Genomic DNA, 21733 nt, shown 5'->3' on the forward strand with positions numbered 1-21733 from the left:
TCCAATGAGTTTCCAATTGAATGAATAGGAGGTTATTAGTACACCACAAGTTCCACATATCGTATTATTGGGTATCCACAATAAGATTCTTCTTCTTGTGAACTTCCACTAGCCATGAGTCCTGAAGCTTATTGACAATCTCCCATTTGATATTGTTTAGTAAATCCTCAATGAATGCCAAATCCAACCATTCTCCTTGCTTCATTTCCTTCAATTTATTTCCAAATACTAACTATGAAGGAGCAAGTTTCTTCTACTTCTATTGATAGTGGGAATAGTCCATCATTCAAGGCTTGCATTAAGATATCATTGTGTCTCATCCATAGGGGAATGAGTATTGTGTGAAAAATTTTCTTTGATATGAATATTATCAATTTCGCCTTGGTTTAATGTTTTTACTATTTTCCATTGCTTCCTTTCCTTCCAAATAATGCCATTTCTTTCATTTTTAAGCCTATTATAGTTGTTGTTGTCGATGGCATTTTCCTTGATTGTGCATGTGATGTTTTAACTTTTTCAACTTCTCGTATATTAAAATTAAATATCTTAGACTATCAAAAGTAGTGTCTCAAATAAAATAATCTATGTCTCGTACCTCGACACCTTATAAGATCGATATGGTTTTGCGAATACCTCTACACGAAAAATGCCATGTGTATGATCATTATGATTAGTTAAGTGCATATTAGACTAGATGAGTTTAAAGACTTAGGCAAGTAGAGCAAGTAAAGACTTGACTTGGAAAAGATTAAGGCAAAGAAATAATAAAAGATTTAAGCTTTTTAAAAGCTTAATGAAGAGGAGAAAATGACAAACAAAATGTGCCATCCCCTCCCTTTTTTATTGTTAAATATGCGGGATCTAGAGCATGACGGATGTGAAAGCTATGGAGATTGGAAGAGAAAGAGTGAGTTCATGAAGACACTGACATGTTTGACTATTACACAAGTGAATTAGGTTCCAAGATTGAGACTTGGACTCATAAACACAATCTTGTGTATAAGATTGACAATGACACAAAGACTTTACTGAAGGACAAAAGTACTATGACATTGCATTAGAAAAGAGAGCAAGTATAATGCTTTATAGGAAACTAGATGGTAGCACTTCTCCTACTCTGCATATGGGATTCTAGTCCTAAGCCCTCACCGGGCCTTACAAAGAGACTGAAGTAGGTGTGATTGCAAACATCTCAACACCCCTCCTCAATCACAACCAAAAGTACAAAGCATATAGAGGCTTTAGTGAAAGCAACACCTACAAAGTGTGGGCACACCATAAACATGGCAAAACACCAGAGGCTATCGCAAAAAAGGCTAGGTGTGGATACCACAAACATGATGGACATCCAAAGGTTGTAATGGGGTCCTCACAAAGTGTACAGAGGATGTGGTACAAGGCTACATGAGGAGTTTACAAGTTTATATCTGAAGCACTAGGGCTAGGCAATACAAGGCTAAAAAAGTCTATCCGAATATAGAAGGACTAATGAGGTTTATCCTTCTCCTGGTGGTCTTCTTCTTGTTTTTCTTCTTTTACTCCATCTTCTTCTTCTTCTTTAACAGCAACTAGATAGGTCTTTTGGGACCTCTTTCTGGCATGGCAAAACTTCTTGATGTATTCGGTCCTTTTGCAGAAGTCACAGAAAAGCTGATCCTTCTTGCCTTTGTACCTGTTGCCAACATATAATGCTTGTTCATCTCTAGAGGTGCTTGGTTCTTCCTTGGTTTTTAGCTTATTTTCCTCCTCTAACAGTGATGCTTGGATATCAATAAGCTCAGGGTTTGGCATATTGATTAGAGTTGTTGACACATTATTATATTCAAGAGGTAAACTTTTGAGCAGAACACCAATGCAAACATATTCTTCCATTTTAATGTTGATTCTTGCAAGTTGGGTTAGAAGTCCTTCCATGTAATTTAGATGTGTGGCAAGTGATGTACTGGACTTCATTTCAAGCGTGAAAAATTAAATCAAGAGACCATACTTTGATGACTTAGATTCTGCACCAAACAAAGTGTCAAGTCTCTTCCATGTATCATGTGCAGTATCATAGTTATCCACATGGTGGATATAGTTGTCGTCTATCTCCTGTCTGATAATGGCATGAGCCTTATCATCATTATTTTTCCAAGTGATTGTAAGGTCCGCATCACGAGGCTTCTTTTATTTTCCTGTGGTAATGGCCCAGAGGCCCTTCTTCATCAAGATGAGTTTGATGCGCATTTGCCAGGTGTGAAACCTGACTCCTTTGAAGCGAGCTATTGGAGAGTCTTTTCCCACGCTTGATTTGCAGAAACATCAGCAAATCAACTCCATAATTCTCAGATTTTATTAGTGGAAGAGTAGATTAAAGTGTGTTAAGAGACACAAGTAATGGCACTATGAAAACACACTATGTAAAGACTATGTCTGAGTTGATGTCGAACTTGAATCTTCTTAGTTCGGGGTTTTCGATCCTTCTTCAATCCTTCCAGGTCTTTCCCCTTCTTGATTTGATGCTGGGATAGTAAATCAGAGTTGCAATGGCAAGAGAGAGAAAATGATGAGATTTTTGAGCTTAGGTGAAAATGGCTATGAAGTCACAGTTAGGGTTTATGGGGGCAACCTAATTTTTCTGACATTGTAGGAGCTATACTTGATCATTTTGAAAACTTTTGATATGGAAATGAAGCTTGAATGATGGGCTATCAATGCCCTATGGTGGTTGTCAACATTGCAAACTATAGTGATGGCGGCAGGAATACGAATGGTAGTAGGTGCATTCTAGGCAGTGGCCACGAATTTCGGCAATGTTGAGCTTTGGAGTGGCCGATCTCAAGGTGTTATGTGATAGGAAGCTTTTCCCTAATTAAAGGCACAACTCTTTAGAAGGAAGTTTCCAAAGATATGACCTCTATGATGAGATATGAAAGCTCCAAGTATAGCAGGTCCTGTCTAGCTATGGTAGCCACAAGCTTGACTGAAGATGAAGTTGAAAAAATGAAGTCCTGAGCTGAATGTGAGTTGGGCAAAGATGATCAGAGGTGAGAAGAGACTAGAGAGGCAGTGCCATGCTCAGCTGAGCTCTAATACCGTGTTAAAATATGCGAGATCTAGAGATGGCAGATGCGGAAGCTATGGAGGTTGGAAGAGAAAGAGTGAGTTGATGAAGACACTAACATGACTAACTATTACACAAGTGAATTATGTTCCAAGATTGAGACTTGGACTCATAAACACAATCTTGTGTATAAGACTGATAATGACACAAAGACTTTACTGAAGGATAAAGGTACTATGACATTGCATTAGAAAAGAGAGCAAGTACAATGCTTTATAGAAAATTGGATGGTAGCATCTCTCCTACTGTGCATATGGGATTCTAGTCTTGAGCCCTTACTGCTCCTTACAAAGAGACTGAAGTAGGTGTGATTGCAAACATCTCAACATTTATCAATAATTCATTGCCATCTTCCTCTCCTCCCTAAATTTGGAAAATTGAAAGATAAGAAAAAAGCATATCTCCCTTTCTTTCTTAGTAAAGGACTCAACCTATCTCCCTCTTTTCTCAATTCAACAAGAGACCCAGATTGAAGGAAGATCACCCAAAAGCTAGGCAGATCAGTCTCATGCTATCTTTGTAGCTTCTTTGGACCTCAAATAACTAATCACTAGCATCAAATTTCATCTCGAGAGCTTTTAGATAGCTGGATTAGCAAGATATCCTCCATAAATGATTCCTCTTCTTGGTCAAGGCTCATAAGATCCCCCTCCCTTCAATTAAATTATAAATATGAGGCATGAGAAGCCATAGAGGACAGTAGCTCGAGTCAAGAGAGGAGACTCTACTCAGATCAAGAGAGAAGAGTAGGAGAGAGAAGACAAGAGGAGAGAGAGAGAGAGAGAGAATTTTTATTGCAAAGACAAGGGGGATACTTTGCCGTCTTTCTAAGTCAAATCCCATCTCTTCTACCTTCATTCCCTTATAAGATTGAGATTCTACTCGATTTCTTCTTAAGTTCTATTGTCGTGATCTCTATCAATCAAATCGAGACGACCCATAGCTCTATTATCGAAGTCTTCTCTACAATTTATTGATTGAGAACCATGGCCCTTGAAGAGAAAAATTACAAAGGCCACATAAGCAGGAGATGCTAATAATGTTGCAAGTACAACCACCACAAATGGAATAGTAAGCAGTATCAGAATTACAAATGAAGTTGTGAATACTAACAACAACCAAACACTCATTGTAAATCCCCAGGTGCCATATTTGACTATTATTTTAAATATTAAAAACAATGAATAGATCATCATCTCATAAACTAGTAGAGGAAAATTGCATCCGTGATAGTAGTGAAAGTAGAATTTTGCATACAATTTCATACATAGAAAAATTATTGAAGAGAATCTGTCTGTCTTCATATTTACAACTTTGAAAGGATTAATTTAGATTACACGAGATTTATTAGGAATAGATCACATGGAAATTACTACACTACTTGAAAAGAATCTATGATTTTATTGCATCAAGTGGGAATTACAAAGAACTATATTCAATTATTATGATTTTGCAATAAGAAATATTTAAGTAGTTAAATTTTTGAATCCACTCTATGTTGAATTGATGGAACCTCCAATCAATATATACGAATGCTAATTCTTGGAGAAAATTTGAGATAGACTCATTAGAATAATTTTTGTAATAAAAAATCCAAGGGTTTTGGGCTTAGTGAATTATCATTAGATAAGGACCAACAAAGTTCCATTTGAATAAAGAAAAAAATCAACATGGAAGCTTCTGCTTATAGAAGTTCTTTAGCAATCTTGGAAGGATTGATGGGTTGCTCAAACCTTGGAGGAGTGAAGTTTTGAGAAAGAAAATCCTTCTAGAATTTTATCTTGGGCAAGATCCCAAGGGGAAGAGTAATTCGAAAGGATTATTGGAAAATATCACTACTTACACTAAGTTTATCCTTGATATTATCATTCTAAAAAAAGGGGTTTGGAAAAAAATTCATTAAGACTATTAAGTGTGATACACTTGAAGTAAGTTGTTTGTGGTTGTAAAGTAGATTTTGACTTTTCTTAAATTATCAAGATAAAAGATGGATAGCTAGGTATAAATCATCAACTTAGGCAATGTTCCAATCGGTAGAGAATGCTAACTAGTGTAGTGTTCATGATGATGCTAGACCTCCCCAAGGTCACCATCTATAAATTAGATTTTGAAAATTTTTAAATTATCAAGATAAAAGATGGATAATCAGGTACAAATCACTGACTAAGACAGTGTTCCGGTAGGTAAAGAGAGAACGCTGATTGGTATAGTGTTCCTATAATGCTAGACCTCCCCAAGGTTAGCATGAATAAAATCTACTCCAATGGGATTTTGTTTTTGTGTCCATGAGTATGGATTGACTACGATGTGAAAGGTCCTTTCATAGGGAATTCTAGTTGATAGGAGGAGATGAGGATACTAGGGGGACTTAGGTCACAAATTTCTTAGACTCTTACAAACAGTCAATTACCCTTCGTGCTGAGATTGTATTCTAGATGTCCCGTTACTAGTTTAGGGGATAAAATTGGTGGAAATAATACCTTTGTGTTGATATTATGTCTAGAGAATAGGAAGAATTGTAAAAAGATATTTTCTTAAATAAACTATTTGGAAAAGAATTGCTTTACACTGTATTTGTGTTGTGAAATAAAGATGTTTAACAAACCTGCGTTAGAAAATAATCAAAAAACCTATTATTATATGTCAAACCTAAAGTGGTAGGTAATTAGATAATTAAAAAAACTCTATTGAGAGAAGTAAGTGGATAAGTCCCCAATAGGTCCAAACCTACGACTGGGTGGTCTCATTTAGCTGAGAGCTTTTTTCTCATAAAAATTACGTTAGTAAATAGGCAAAATGAATGGCCACTAGATATTGGAAATAACTTGAATCACATCGTTTTAGGGAGTTTTTCTCATAAAAGTTATGTTATTAAATAGGAAAAATGAATGGCCACTAGATATTAGAAAGAACTTGAATTACATCATTTTAGGGGGCTAGAATGGGATTTTGCCTTATGAGCAAAGGGGTCGACATGTTGCAGTCCCCTTCATCTTCCATTCTCCTTGAACCAAGTGCAATGCAAGTATGCCTCAAGTGATCATGTGAGAAGTGGAAACTCAAAATACTGATGTTAGCTAGCTGACCGATAGGTGAGTTGACCAATATTAGGAATCCAAAACTCAGGTCAATTTTCATGGGAACGGTAAAAAAACTCCCACTGTGAGGTAGACTCAAGCGAGCCTAGACAACAAACTCTAAGGTATTCCCATGAATCCCAAATGATGTTGTCCAGGATATCTCTTAATGGACTACTAAGAATGTGCCAATGAGAAAGTAGTTTGGTTGGGTATATCACAGTTGGTACTAGAGTCTACGTTAATATAGGATATGAAACAAGTATAATAACTAGTAAAGATTTATAACTACATCTTAAGATATATATTCCTTAAGTCTGAAATCTTCTCTTTATTAATATACGCTTTTGATTTTTGCAAGAAGGAAAAACCTAGGAATGATTGTTGATTTTCCAAGTCATATTTATATGTCAACCACGCACTCATCTAGTTTCAGCTAGAGAAACGAGATGATGCAAATATTAGATCAAATATACAATCCTTCACTCTTGTATCGTGAAAGGCAATGGATGTTAAGCAGAGGGTACTATTACATTGATGCAAATAGTCTTTCTTACCTCTAAAATAATTTGAAGAGGGTGAAATGGATGGAAACCCTTAAGGTTGCCAATATTTATCTATTCCAAGAGGCAAGAGTAAACTAAAACATACTCATTGGAGGAACAAGTGATGGTTGTAGGTGGATCAAGTCACTGGAACTACAAAAAAAGATGGATTATTTGATATTTTGCTAAAATATAGGATTTTAGATATTCATTCCCAGAACCTAATTATTACTTAATGAATGTATCATAGTGCCATACCTAGATTGTAATAGGGAATCCTCTTCCAATAATAAATAAGCCTCTAAGCTACTCAAATAATGTATTCCCTTCCTATTGATGTAAGGAGTTACTCTTATCCATTTGTTGTAATCAAAACTTGTTGTCACCTTAATAACCAAGAATAATTGAAAAACATTATTTGTTTTGTTGCAAATTTTTGAAGATTTTTAACAAGGCTAGATTTGTTAAACCCTAGTGGGAATATGGTTGTTACAAACTAATAGCAATTTATTTCAAGATAACTTGGTGGAAACATTGGTGCAAGACCAAGGAGTGTCTAAAACCACTATCACTTGGGACAAGGCTTAAGGATGTTGTGCATGGGAGATACCTTCCACCTACATGTCGGGCCCAAAAGATGAATGAAATATTAAAATTAAGAAGCTAAGCCTAAGCCTAGAAGCTTATGACTCCAAATTTGTAACACTTCTAAAATATGAACCATTGATGGATATTTCATAGCAAGTATCCAAATTTTACAATGGTCTAAATATGCCCTTGAATACATGTCTTGAGTCAATGCAACCATCAAATTTATAGGATGCATTGATTTGAGTGGCTTGAATAGTTTAAGAGATGGAGAAAAAGCCAAGAGTTACTAAAGTTTGAAACAAAAATCATTAGAAGAATAAGGGCGATTCCAAAGTTATGTGAAAAGAGCCCAAGGGTTGTATCAGCAAGACATGGAAAAGAGATCCAAGTCAAATGTGGTGGGAAACTTTACACCCACAAGAAAATACAATGAGGCTCCAAGGTGCTTTTATTGTAAGGAACTAGGAAATTTTAAGAGATAGTGCCAAAACTTAGCCCAAACAACCACCAAGGGCAATTTCAAGGGCAAAACCAAGTTGTCAATGGCAAAGTTGCTAGAGTAATCCTAAAGGAGGTCAATGATAATAAAGATCCTATGATGGAAAAACTGATATGGAAAGAGTAAGAGTACATGCTACTCTCAACAAGAGGGGTCCTAATTGCCAATTCTCAGTAATCTAGACACCAATAAATTATCAAGGTAAATCCTTTCGAAGTTTAATTGACTATGGATGTCAATCCTTGAAGCCATTGAGCTAAAATAACAACTCAAACAATTATTAGACAAAGGATACATTTGGCCAAGTAATTCACCATGGGGAGCCCGGGTACTATTTTAGAAAAAGAAAGAAAAAAGACTTCACCTTTGTATTGATTATCATGGGTTGAACTAGGTGACAATGAAAAATAAATATCCAATCCCAAGGATAGACAAGTTGGTTGATTGACTCCAAGGAGCAAAGATCTATTCAAAGATTGACCTCAAATCAAGCTACTATTAAAAAGGAATCAAGGAAGGAGACATCCCTAAAATTGCCTCTAACACAAGGTAGGATCTTTGTGAATTCATTGTGATGTCATTTGGATTAAAAAATGCTCCTTCCACCTTCAATAGATTGATGCAAGACATTTTTAGACCTTATCTTGATGATTTTGTCCTTCTCTTCTTTGATGATATCTTATCATATTCCAAGAATGAAGAAGAACATGAACCATAGCTGTTGTGAATAGTTCTTGAAAAAATGAGAACTCACAAGCTATATACTAAAAAGAAGAAATGTGCTTTCTTTAAGAAGTAGGTTGAATATCTAGGGTTTATAGTATTGGCGGATGGCATTTCAATAGATATAGCCAAGGTCAAAGATGTACAAGATTGGCCAACTCCAACAATGGTCAAAGAAGTGCAAATCTTTCTAGGGCTAATGGGTTGGTATAGAGCCTTCATCAAAGACTATGCCTTGATTGCTACATCTCTCACTAACCTACTCAAGAAGCAAGTCACCATTATATGTATGTCTATTAAGCATTCTAGCTTTGAAAAGCTCAAGCATAGTTTGGCAACTACTCCTATTTTGAGGCTACCTGACCTAAGCAAGAAGTTTGAAGTCATAACCGATGCAAGCTCTCTTGCATTGGGATGCATGCTTTTGCAAGAAGGACATCCAATAGCCAATGCTTCAAGGAAATTAAAGCTCCACGAAATAAACTATGCCACACATGATCTAGAGTTACTTGCTCTATATCATGCCTTCAAGTTATGGAGACATTATTTGCTTGGTAATAAGTTTTCCTTAGTCTCACTGATGATCACAAAAGCATGAAGTGGATTTTCACTCAGCACCTCAACATGAGGCAACACCAATAGGGATCGAGATTTTGGAGGAATTTGATTTTGAAATCAAATATACACCAAGAAAGATAATGTGATTGCGGATTCCTTAAGCCATAAATTATTTCTCACTACTCTAATCTTGGAGAAACCCTATAGGGTAGGAACTCTTGCCACAATGATTTCAATGCCCAATAACCCTATCAGAGAAATTGCCAAAGGAGAAGCAGTTGAAGGATTTAGGGTATTAGAGAATGCTAAGAGAAATCTCCATCAAGGATACAAATCCAAAAATCAAGAAGTATAAGAATTTTTCCACAAATGAGGAGTTTGTCTATTTCAAGACAAGTCTATGTATTCTTATGAGTCACGAGCTCAAGAAGAAAATACTCTTGGAAGCTCATGATTCTCCATTTCGGGGTTGTCAAAAAAATGTTCTATTTGGAGAGACTCAAGGGTGATGCACTTATGTTATCGAATGCCTAAACTACTAGCAAATTAAAGCTGAACATGTCAAATTGCCAAGAAATCTCTAGCCACTTGACATCCCTCAAGTGAAATAGGAATATATTAGCAGGGACTTCATAGTTAGATTACCCTCGATAGAAGGAGGGTATAACCCAATTATGGTATTCATTGATATGGTGATAAAGATTTTACACCTTATTCCTATAAAAACCAATTACAAGGCTTCCGATATCGCTAGAATTTTCATTAAGAAAAAAATTTAAATAACATGGACTACCCCAGAGAATCATCAATGATCGTGATTCTCTCTTCATATCAAACTTTTGGAAGAGTTTGTTTGAAGCTCTAGAACCTAGATTTTCTTCAGTACTTGTAATAACTTGCCGTGGTTGTGAGATCCCCCCCTTAAAATTAAATTTAAATGAAAATTTTTTAACACCCCCTTGTCAACATCACCAACTGGTGGAGGGAGGGGGAGCTGTAATATTAGTTGAAGTAGGTGAAGAAGATGATGATGACGGCAGAGCTGCAATGGCCGTTCACATCGAGAGAAGGCGAGATGATGTGGAGGAGATACAGAGGTAAGCATCAAACGTGATGATGGATTAGATGGGGGGGAGGGACTCACGTGTGCCATCTCCAACCCCCCACCATCCCTTCTTTTTCCCTTAGTAGGGCCGCATGGCGATAATCACAATGGACGTGGAGTGGAGCTAAGGCCTCCTTATCACAGTGCCTTTCCCCCCTAGTAATACCCATATCCCCTCCCTATAAAAATCCCCCCCCTTAAACAAGAGATAGAATGCTATTCTCCCCCCTATTGCCAAATTGTAAAAGGAGAGAGAGAGAGAGAGAGAGAGAGAGAGAGAGAGAAGAGCGTCAATGGAAATTTCTCTCTTGGAAGGAGTTTCAAGTACCCTCTCTCCCCATCGCTATTTCCGAGATCTCTCCATCAACTGCCTCTAGTTGGCAAAAAGATTGCGGAAGTTAAGGCAAAACATAGGAAACTTCGGCACAAAGGAGTGCTTCGAGAGAAGAGGAGGCCTGCCTTCCAAGCTCTGAAATGGCCCTGAAGCGCAAATTCTCCCAAGTAACTGGAAAGGCCACACCCACAGAAGGAGGATTGGGCAAAGATGCCACCACTAACACGAATGGGTTATTAGGTATAAACACTAATTCAACACTCCAAAACCAGGTACCATTACAGTGTCTAGCCCTATGAATGGAACAATAAAGCATAATCATCGTAGAAGAAATCATACTTTTGCATCGCGCAATTTACATAACTGGAAAGGTAGTTGTAAAGGCTTGAATCAAGTTCACTATGATCATGATTTGCCTCGAATTGATTAGGCATCTATGGGCTGTTGCATCACTAAGCTGAATTATTAGGCACAAATTTTTGCAAGTGCATCTTAGGTTGCCAATATATATAAATATACCATGTAAGTCGATTGCATCATATAAACCATTAGAGTGAATTAACTCGCATTTACATTAGGTATGATGAACTCATGTACACTCACACTTAAATACATAGGTCACACTTTATGATTTGCATAAATCCACTAGAAGGAATTTTCATGAATGGGAATCTCACATCATATCATCAACTCAAGAAAGACTTGCATCTAGATTTGCATGGCATCATGGAAAATTTCAATTGCACTACATAATAGGGATTCATCTTAAAAGATAGATTTAAGATGCACATGTGAATTGTTAAACTTAATTGCAAGAGGTAGTTCGGTAAATGAAACCCTATATGATAAGTAAGGCTAGGGTTTAATTCGACTCAGTTAGGATTTAATTGTAAATAAGCCAAATTATTGTTACGATCATATGTTGACTTAGAGTCAAGTAGACACACTCATTGGTCTCCATCCTAACAACTAGCCGAGATAAGTTCAAAACTCCCTTGGAGATATCATTTTAAATTATGGTACAACTTGAAGCCAATACAAGAAAACTTGAATGTCATATCCACATGAAAGAACGACCATTTTCCAAGTGACATTCAATGCTCACAACTATTTAAGGATTGCAAAAGGGCTTAGTTTACTCTTGACTTGTGGAAGGGAATGAACAAAAGCTTCTGTTACAAATTCTTAAGGGAGTGAAACTTTAGGGTAAACTTAGAAACCCCAATAAGGTTCTAAGGAGAAAAATGGTTACCAAATACCCAATTAAAATCCTAGATTGAGTTATTTAAGACCTGCGATCTCAAGACAAGAACCGTGGACTAAAGGCCAACAAATTAGGGCAGCTACCATCCAAAAACTATCGGATACAAATCCAATAGCGTAATTGCTCACTTCTATCACATAGGATTGAGGTCGGAATGAGGGTGCTCTCTAGTCCTTAGAAGGTCATGGCAACTGACACCAAGGCAAGAAAGACCCAATAAGGGTGAATGCTAAGTGTTCAAAAATAGGAACTCCACCTTAGCAAATGTCCCAAGCACTTGCCTTCATTATTGTTATGCTTGTAAATTTAGGAACACCGTCTATGAAAGGATTGTATGAACCCAAACTCACAAAAGAAATTGGGACAATGAATTAGGTTAAATTCATGGAGGGCACACCAAACCACCCCCAACTAGCCGCCAACCCTATCCAAGGGGGTTCTAAATAACCGTGATGGGAACGTGGATCGAACTCACCATGAGAGGTATCTCCGTGGATTATTTTGAATGTAGGAGGACTCTTGGATGCCAATGGGGGACTCTAGTTGTAAATTCCCTACCTCCGGGTCCTACTCAAATGATCTATGTGACTCGAGATGGATTCTCGAGGCCCTGTTACTAGTGCAAGGGTGAAAACTTGGAGAAAATAAGATGCATACTCATGGATTGTGAGAATCTTCCTTTTCGGATAAGAGTTGTACTTTAGTTAAAATGCTAATATAAAGTTTTCCAAGGAACTAATCTGAACTATTTTCATGTCAGTGCCATAATTTACGCAAACAAACCCTGTTTCTTAAAAGGCTCAATTAAAGAAGCTGATTTTAAATGCCACACATAAATGTGGTAGGACCTAATTAGATAACTAGAGAACATATATTGAGGGAAGAGGGTGTCCGAAACCCCCGATGGGTCCCTGTTCTATGGAAGGGTGGTCCCAAAGGATTGGGAGGCTTCTCACAAGGTTCTACAGTCGTACAACCTTTAGGTATTGTTAGGTTAGAACCCAATTCATGCCATTTTAGGGGATCAGAATGGGACTATGCCCTACGGGCAGAGAGGTTGAGCAAGGCATCCCTCTTTTTTCCCATTCTATTTGAACCAAGTGCAGCATGGGCCTGCTTCGGCTTGGGTACCTTTGTGTAAAGTAGGATATCCAAGTCTCGATGCTAGAATGTTGTCAGGAGACCTTGTCCACTAGGAAGCTAATTTTAGGTCGATCCTAGTGGGCTCGTCGTGAATGTTCCGTTACAAGGCAGACTCGAGAAATCATAGGTGAAAAACCCCATAACATTCCATGGGAGTGTTGGGCAACATCACTTAGATTCGTCTCTCGATGAATTGCTCAAAATGTTGCTAGATAGGCGGGCACATTACAATACTGATTACCATCCCAAAAATGATGGTCAGATAGAGCAAGTTAATCAAGTTATTGAGGATATACTTAGAGATTATTGCAACAGGGAACCTAAGAAATGGATCCAATACCTACCCTTAGTTTAATTACCTACAATGCATCATATCATTAAAGTATTCAAATGACTCCTCTACAGGCATTATTATATAGGCAAGGTTGTCTTACACCACTAAGTTTTTCTAATCCTACCCTATGGGTAGAAGCATCTAAGCAAGTGCTGGAAGAAATGGATCAACAAGTAAAATCTATTAGGTAAGATATTCAAGCTGCCAAGGATTGATAGAAAGCATATATTGATCAACAAAGACAAGAACACATTTTCAAAGAAGATGGCATGGTTTTTATTTGATTTTTCCCAAAGAAAAGTTCCTTATCTCTACAGGAATTCAAGAAGCTAAGTCCCAAATATTGTGGACCATATAAGGTGCTAAAATGTCTAGGATCTAATGCTTATAAGCTGCAACTGCTAACAACTTGAAAATGCACAATGTATTTCATGCTAGCCTATTGAAAGCCTATGTTTCTGTAATAGAGTAAAAGTGTCTAAATGCCTTAACCAGGATTTGACACAGTTAAAACCGTGACTAGTTAATGTCTATGCAATAAGTTAGTACTAAATTTTATGGTCTTGAAGAATATCTGAAGAAATAATGGCAAATTCATGGTCATTTTGGTGGTTCGTGGTCAATTTTGGGCCAGTTTGAAGGATCATGGACTTAACTTAGGATTGAATTTGATGGAAATGAAGAATATATGAAGAAATAATGGCAAATTCATGGTCATTTTGGTGGTTTGTGGTCAATTTTGGGGCATTTTGAAGGATCATCAATTTAATTGAAGCCTAAACATGGCTTAAAAGGGTTAAACCATTGTTAGTTTTTGGAGCATGCTTCTCTTTCCTCTTTCCAAGCTTCTTCCTAAAAATTTCCATGGAGTTCTCTTCTCATTTCTCTCTACCATGGCCATATCTTTGCATGCAATCTACAAGGGATGATTCCTGATACCGTGGGCTATCTATTTGCTTGATCTTCATCAAGTTTCTCATCACATGATGTAAGAGGAGGTGTTTGACAATTTGCACTGATTTTTTTTCAGCATACTCTTATCTTAGAAATCATCATTCTTCTCCATCACTAAGCCTCTCCTTCATTTGTTGGATCATTGACAGCCCTAACATGAAGTACCTATACTCTATTGCTTGATCTTTCACTCTCCTTCAGCCCTGAAGCTTCCTTCACATCCCTAGATATGGCTAAAAATGGATAGTATAAAGATTTCAGCAATTTCTTTAAGTTTTGAGTTAATGTTGGTAAACATTGGAGCTTCCAAGAAAGATTGAAGAATTTTTCTCATTATAGATTGGGGCAAAACATGGAAACCATCAATCTTCATCAAAATTTGCTTCCTTGAGGCTTCATTTCATGGGCCCTTTCTTATCTACAACCCTTAGAAGGTCTAATTGAAGGTATTCCATAAAGATTGGGCTTCCATTAAATAATTTCTTCAAGATTGAAGGCATTTACAACCTCATTCACATGGCAATGTTTGAAAAATCTTGGAATCTTTGATTCTAACAAGAATTTACACTCTTTTAAAGCTCAAAGGATCTTCTCCAACAAGCCATTATAGACTCCTATCAAATCATTAGATTCTCTTGATTGCATTGGAGCAATCTTATTGATTGGGAGATGGAAATTATATGGGAGCATTCATATTGGACAAAGCTCTCTTGAAGCAGCCTTATGATATCCAATCTTGGTGCATTGATGGTGGTTATGCTGAATATTGATTGGTTGGATTCATCTATTACTCTTCGTCAACATTAAAGAGGTAATTCTATTGCTTTTAGCTTAATCTCTCTTTTCATCCAATTGTTGAATCGGTCCTATTGTTCATAAGAGAGATTGAGTGTAATAGAACCTTTTAATTCCCATTGAAGAGCATGTAGAATTCAGCCTAGGACTGATTATGATTTCTTGATGAATTTCTTTTTTGCCCATTCAAATGTTGATGCTGATTTGATTGCATAAATGCTACTTAGTGTCTACTTAGCTTTGATTTTTGTTGGATGATTGAACACTGATGCTATAGGATTGAAATAATGATGAAAATGGTAAGTGGGAATATTGTAAAAGTAGTGAGTCACTACAAAAGGATAATGCCCTATCCATAGCCCTTTCAATTCAGTCATTTTCCAATAACCACTTGCATTTCGTTAAAGAATTTAAAGGCATTTTCAGTCAATGCATAGCATCCTTCTTTGATTAGCAATTAGAATGTACTTTCCATGTTGATTCCCACGAGGAAAAGTGGATGCCAGGCGAGTTGGGAAGACAAAAGAGAGGTGACCCTCCCTTCTCGATTAAGACCCTGAAGGGGTGCAAAACCCACCTTGAGGTGGAACTTTGCATACCCCTCTTGTCTCGGAGCCCATGCAATTTTCAAATTTAGGTACAAGTACATTTCCCATTATCAAATTTTGGCATTAGTGCATCAGTGATCAGCCCTATTCAAGGTACCATAGGTGGTTGAAGGTGCCATTGGAACAAGATTGGAAGAGGTGCAAGGCATCTCCTATTTTTAGGATACCTACTGGTGGTGAACATAATTTTTATACATCTTACATCAAGTACCTACCAATCTACAAGTTATCCTTGAGCCCTATAGGTGTCCCATAACACTCTTATAGTTGCTAGAGTGGTTTACAAGGGATTTCTCCAGTTAGGGTATTCCTACAGGGTCAAAGAGGGTACTTATAGGTGGTGGATAGGGTGCATGAAAATCTTATTCAAACCTGAAGATTCAATCAAAGAAAATTATATCCTAATAAAAATTGCAAACTTGAAATATCCATTTAAAGAGTCTAATCTTTGATTTGAATAATTTTTTTTGGCAATCTGATATTAGGAGCTCAAGTTATTGCTAATTTTTTGACACTAGGTATAGTGAGACAGCACCCAGACAGCATACAAGGGGACACTGTTTGACATTGTTCCACCCAAAATATCTAACTCAAGCCCATATCTTTTGAAATTTGGTATATCCCCATATAATGAGCTTCCCATAGAGCTATTAAGAATTGGGATTGGTGCTATATTCTGAGAAAAATAGGGGATTAATTGACAAAATTTCTAGTATTACATCACTATCTCCTAATGGCTAGGAATAAGAAGAAAGACCCCATTATTGAAGCATTGAATGATAGTGTCAAGGACTTTCAAAGAGGAAAAATAAAGGCCATAATGTTGAATAAATAGATGAAGATTTAAGCATTGGGATTGCTTACAGCACACATCAAGGATGGCATGACATACATGAAATGCATGAAGTGAATGATTACCTTTTACTGTCAAAAGAGTTGGGACATGCCAATGAAGGCCTTTTCAAGGATTTCAAGACTTTGTATAAAGGCTTAATACATATGAATCAAGGTTTGTTGCAAGGGATGACAGAAGTAAATAAGTGAATCTTTGCTTTTGCAACAAAGCAAAAAATCTTTATTCCAAGAACTCATCTTAGCTAGAAATTGGGAGCAATCCACAAAGGAAACCTCAAAATATTGAAGATTCCCATGCAATTCCCTTTGTTGGCAATCCTTCTCATCCAAAAAAAGAGAGTTCTCAGCCAGCTATGCACACTTTTGAAAGGGGAGAACCATCTCTAGAGTGAGGGGAAACCATCACCCTTTACAAATCCATGGCATTCATACCCCATGGCCTCAGTTTAGTAGCCCAAAAGATAATCATAGACATGAAGGGAAACAAGACAACACTTGATGGGATAATGATTATAATGGATGTGACCCCCTCTACAAGACTTTTTAACATTAGCCCTCAAATGTACAAAAGGGAAATGCAATCAACAATTAAGTTCATGAAGGTGGAAGGTATGATGAGCGAAGATCAGCCCATGACATCCCAAACCAAGAGCATGTTTCAAATGGTCAACCCTCATCTCATGGTTTTGGGCCACCTACTTATAGGCAAAACTCATGGAACAAAGATTCATGGAGGCAACACTCTTATGGGAAACCATCTTATAATTAAAAAGAATATGAAGAAAAGATCAACATTACTAATTTCAAAGGGGATAATACTTCACCTTCCGAATGGGAGGAGTGGATTAATAAGCTTGAATTGTATTTCACCCTTTATCCTAGAATTGAAGAATCCAAGATTTATTTTGTGGCTCTTCATCTTGAAGATTATGCCCATACTTGGTGGCATTAGGTGCACAAGATTAGGAAAAACATTGTTACTTGGGAGGACAAGCAATCAATGATTATGTCTTTGTTTTTTCTTTGGAAAAAAAAAGGCTCCAAAGAAGATGGTATGTATGTGCTCACAGAGGAATGTCCATTAGAGACTATTCCAATACCTACTTGAATCTCTCCATGTATGTTGAAGGCATTTTAGATTTTTCTAAGCTAAATAAATACATTTTTGGTCTTGACCTTGCCCTATCATCAGAGGTAGGACTTCAACAATCAAAAACATTACATGAGGCCATACAATTGACTGAAAGATACTCCTTGAAGTACAAGAGAGATGCATGAAATTTCCAACAAAAGAGTATAGGCAATAATATTTCCAATCAACCTACAAAATATGGGCAACTTTTCAGCTAATTAAGAGACTCTTTCAAGCAAGAAAATAGGGGTTATAACATTCAAAATAGTTATAACAGCAAAGTGCCAACTTTTCCCACTATTAAGCCTCTAAACAAGGTGAAAATTATGCACAGAAACAGGGGCAAACTTTTAGAAATGTGGTTGAGACAAGAGGCACTTTTTCAAGAGCTAAAAATGCTCCTAAACTATCCCAAATGATTTATAACAACAACTTCCTTCCTCACAATAAGCTTAGAGAAATGCATGCAAAATGATTATGCTTCAAATGTGGGGAGAAGTGGTCACAAGATCATAAGTTGAAGTGTAAAGCTAAGAACTCAAAAATCGATATGGTGATCACTCAAGATGTGGAAGTTGAAGAAGAAGAAGATCAAGGGAAAAATTACTACATGTTGATGCATGCCCAATGGTTGAAGAGATTCATGAAGAAGAGCATGCCACTAATAAAGGATTCTATGATCCCATGGATGGATTTCCATTTGATCCGGGTAGCACTCATGATTCTCATGCTTCGTTGTGTACCATCTCACATGATGCATGGACTAGTTGCAAAGGGAAAAATACATGTAGACTCAAAGGTTTCATTAATGGCAAGGTTACACATATTTTAGTAGATACGGGCAGCACTCATAGCTTTGTCAATGCCAAATCTTTGAACGAACTGAAGTTTCTACCCGTTGATATGGATTCTTCCTTACGGATACAAGTTGCCAATGGTGCATGTGAGTCTAGTAAAGAAGTGTGTCCATGTACTTTGATTCAACTATTGTCCTCTTGCATGATATAAGTGGACTTGATCACTTTGGATATGGGACCTATTGACATTATTATTGGATGTAATTGGCTGATACAAGTGGACTTGATCACTTTGTATATGGGGTCTATTGACACTATTATTGGATGTAATTGGGTGAAGACACTTGGAAAAATCACTTTAGGCTTGGAGCAAATGTAAATAGAATTTAATTGGCAAGGACAACACATAGAATTGAAAGGCATAGACCACAAACTTATAGAACTTATTTCGTGAAGAAATTGCGAAAGGAAATCAATGCCAAGTCATGTATCTTCACTCTTTTGCTTGCAAAAGTAGATGAAGAGCAATCATCAAATCAGCCATCTTCTTCCACAAAGAAAAGGGATCCAAGATTGGAAGAGCTATTGGAGGAATACAAGGATTTATTTTAACCACCATCATCTTTACCTCCAAAGCGAGAGGTTGACCACCCTATTGATTTGTTACCCAACACAAATTCCATCAACAAACCACCCTATTGTTTGTCCAAGTTTGAAAGGGAAGAACTGGAGTGACAAGTCAAAGAATTGTTGCAAATGGGTTTAATTTAGCAAAGTCAATCATCGTTTGCCTCTCCCGTGCTCTTAGTTAAGAAGAAGGATGGATCATTTTTCATGTGTATTGATTATTGGGATTTGAACAAATCAATGGTTAAGAATAGGTATCCTATTCCCCAAATTGAAGATCTTTTGGATGAGCTTAAAGATGCAAAGGTTTTCACCAAATTAGATCTTTGATTGGGTTATCATCAAATTCAAATGAAGAGATGATTTCAAAATAGATTTTAGGACTAAAAGAGAGCTATACCACTTTTTGGTTATGCCATTTGGACTTTTCAATACACACACTACTTTTGAAGCCCTCATGAATAAAATATTGCAACCCTTTTTGTTCAAAATAGTCATTGTTTTCTTTGATGATATCCTTATCCATAGCAAATCCAAGGATGAGCATTTGAAGCATATACAAGAGGTCTTTGACACATTACGAAGACACATACTCTTTGCCAAGATGACAAAGTGTTCTTTCATAGAAGATGAAGTTGAATAATTAGGTCATGTTGTGGAAAAGCAAGACATTAGAGTGGATCCCAACAAGGTAAAATGTGTTAAAGAATGGCCTACTCCTCTGAATGCAACCTCTTTGAGAGGATTCCTTGGGTTATAATCTTTCTATAGGAGATTCATTAAGAATTATGCTCATGTGGCGGCTCCATTGATGGTTAGACTAAAAAAGAAGGCTTTCTTTTGGGATTTCATTACAGATCAAACTTTCAACAAGCTAAAATCTCTCTTAGTTTTAGCACCTATCATTGTATGCCTAGATTTCTCTAAGGATTTCATCATATGTGCAGATGCTATTAAAAGAGGAATCGGGATTGTTTTATGTCAAGACCATGGAGTCATAACTTATGAGAGCCAAAAGCTTGATGACAAGGAGTGTCAATTACATGTTTATGAGCAAGAGATGTTAGCAATATTGTATGCTATTAAAAAGTGGGATCATTACATCTATGGTAGCCATTTCAAGGTCAAAAGGGATCATTCTGTGCTAAAATACTTCCTTTCACAATCAAAATTTTCTCCTAAGCAATGAATATGGTTAGCTACTATTCAAGCATATGACTTTGAGATATCTTATATGGCTGAAAAAGACAATGTGGTGGTAGATGCCTTATCAAGAATGTGGACATGTTCTATCTCTACCATTTCAACCGTGCTTATGGATTGGATCCATGACATTCAAGAAGTGCATTTTCTTGATGAGCAATTATCCAAAATGATGAAGAAATTTCAGCAAGGCAAAGAAGAAGAGTATCCAAATTATAAATGGCATAATGGTCTTTTATGATATCGAGGACGAGTTTTCTTGGCTCCTCAATCATCTTTGAAAGACCACATTTTGCAAGAGGTGCACTCTTCACCTTTAGCAGGACATCATGATTTGTTCAAAACATTTGAAAATATTCATAAGAGCTTTTATTGGAAAGGGATTTAAAGAGATATTAAAGACTATGTTATGAGTTGTCTTCTATGTCAACAAAATAAGGATTTCACACTTCTACTCGGTGGTTTGCTTCAACCACTACCTATTCCTCATGGAAAATGGATTGATATTAGGATGGGTTTCATAACAGGATTACCTATGACAAAGCACGGGTGGAATATCATTTATGTGGTGGTAGACTGGTTGACTAAATCAACCCATTTCATTTGAAGAAAGGCTCAATTTACAGCAAAGCAAGCGCCTGATTAGTTTATGGAATGTGTCCTTAAGCTTCATGGAATGACAATGAAGATTGTAACCGATTGTGACACAAAGTTTATGGGCATATTTTGGAGGAGTTTGTTCTCTTCTATGGGGACTATTTTGACTCCTAGTACTGTAAAATATTACACGGCGCAGCGAACAGAATCTGAGAAAGAGATAGAGAGTACACAACAGATAAGAGGAGAATCAGTAAAATTCTTTAACTCCAAACAACTGATACAAAGATGGCTCTGTCCACCCGTGCGCTTCCACTGAGTGAAGCTTAGATGGCGATCTAGACAGAAGATAGGCGAAGAGCTTAAGGCTAGCTGGAACAACAACTCTGACTGGGTGAAAGATGAGTGTGAGATGGCTGCGAAGGGGTTTAGCTTTTATAGCCCGCGTAGGTCGTTAGGTCGGCCTGCTGACCGACCTACCATATGAGCCTCCACTAGTCGGCCAGGGAATATTCCAGGGAATATTCCCTTTACCATCGGGCCGGGGGCGCTGCCCCCGGACCCCCGCCAGGGGGGCCGCTGGCCCCCCTGGGACCCCCCAGCCAGGGGCCGCTTCCGCGGCCCCCGGACCCCACAATAGGGGCCCCTTTTAACTCCCTTACTACGCAACTCAATGCAATGTGCCTCGAGTTGCTACCAGCTTAACCACTCTGTCTAACCCAAAGATTAGACCCACAATGGTCACCTTTTTGCCATCCGGTCACATAGACCTCATCTGATATACAAGTCAGGACTCCACCAATGTCCGGGCTCACACTTGGCTTCTCCTCATAATGGGGGCCTTACAACTTTGAGCACCATGGATCATTGGTAGTACCTAATGAGGGTG

This window comes from Lygodium microphyllum, chromosome 2 (assembly GCF_053477565.2).
Source record: "Lygodium microphyllum isolate KBCC chromosome 2, Lygodium_microphyllum_v1.1.10, whole genome shotgun sequence".
NCBI lineage: Eukaryota > Viridiplantae > Streptophyta > Polypodiopsida > Schizaeales > Lygodiaceae > Lygodium > Lygodium microphyllum.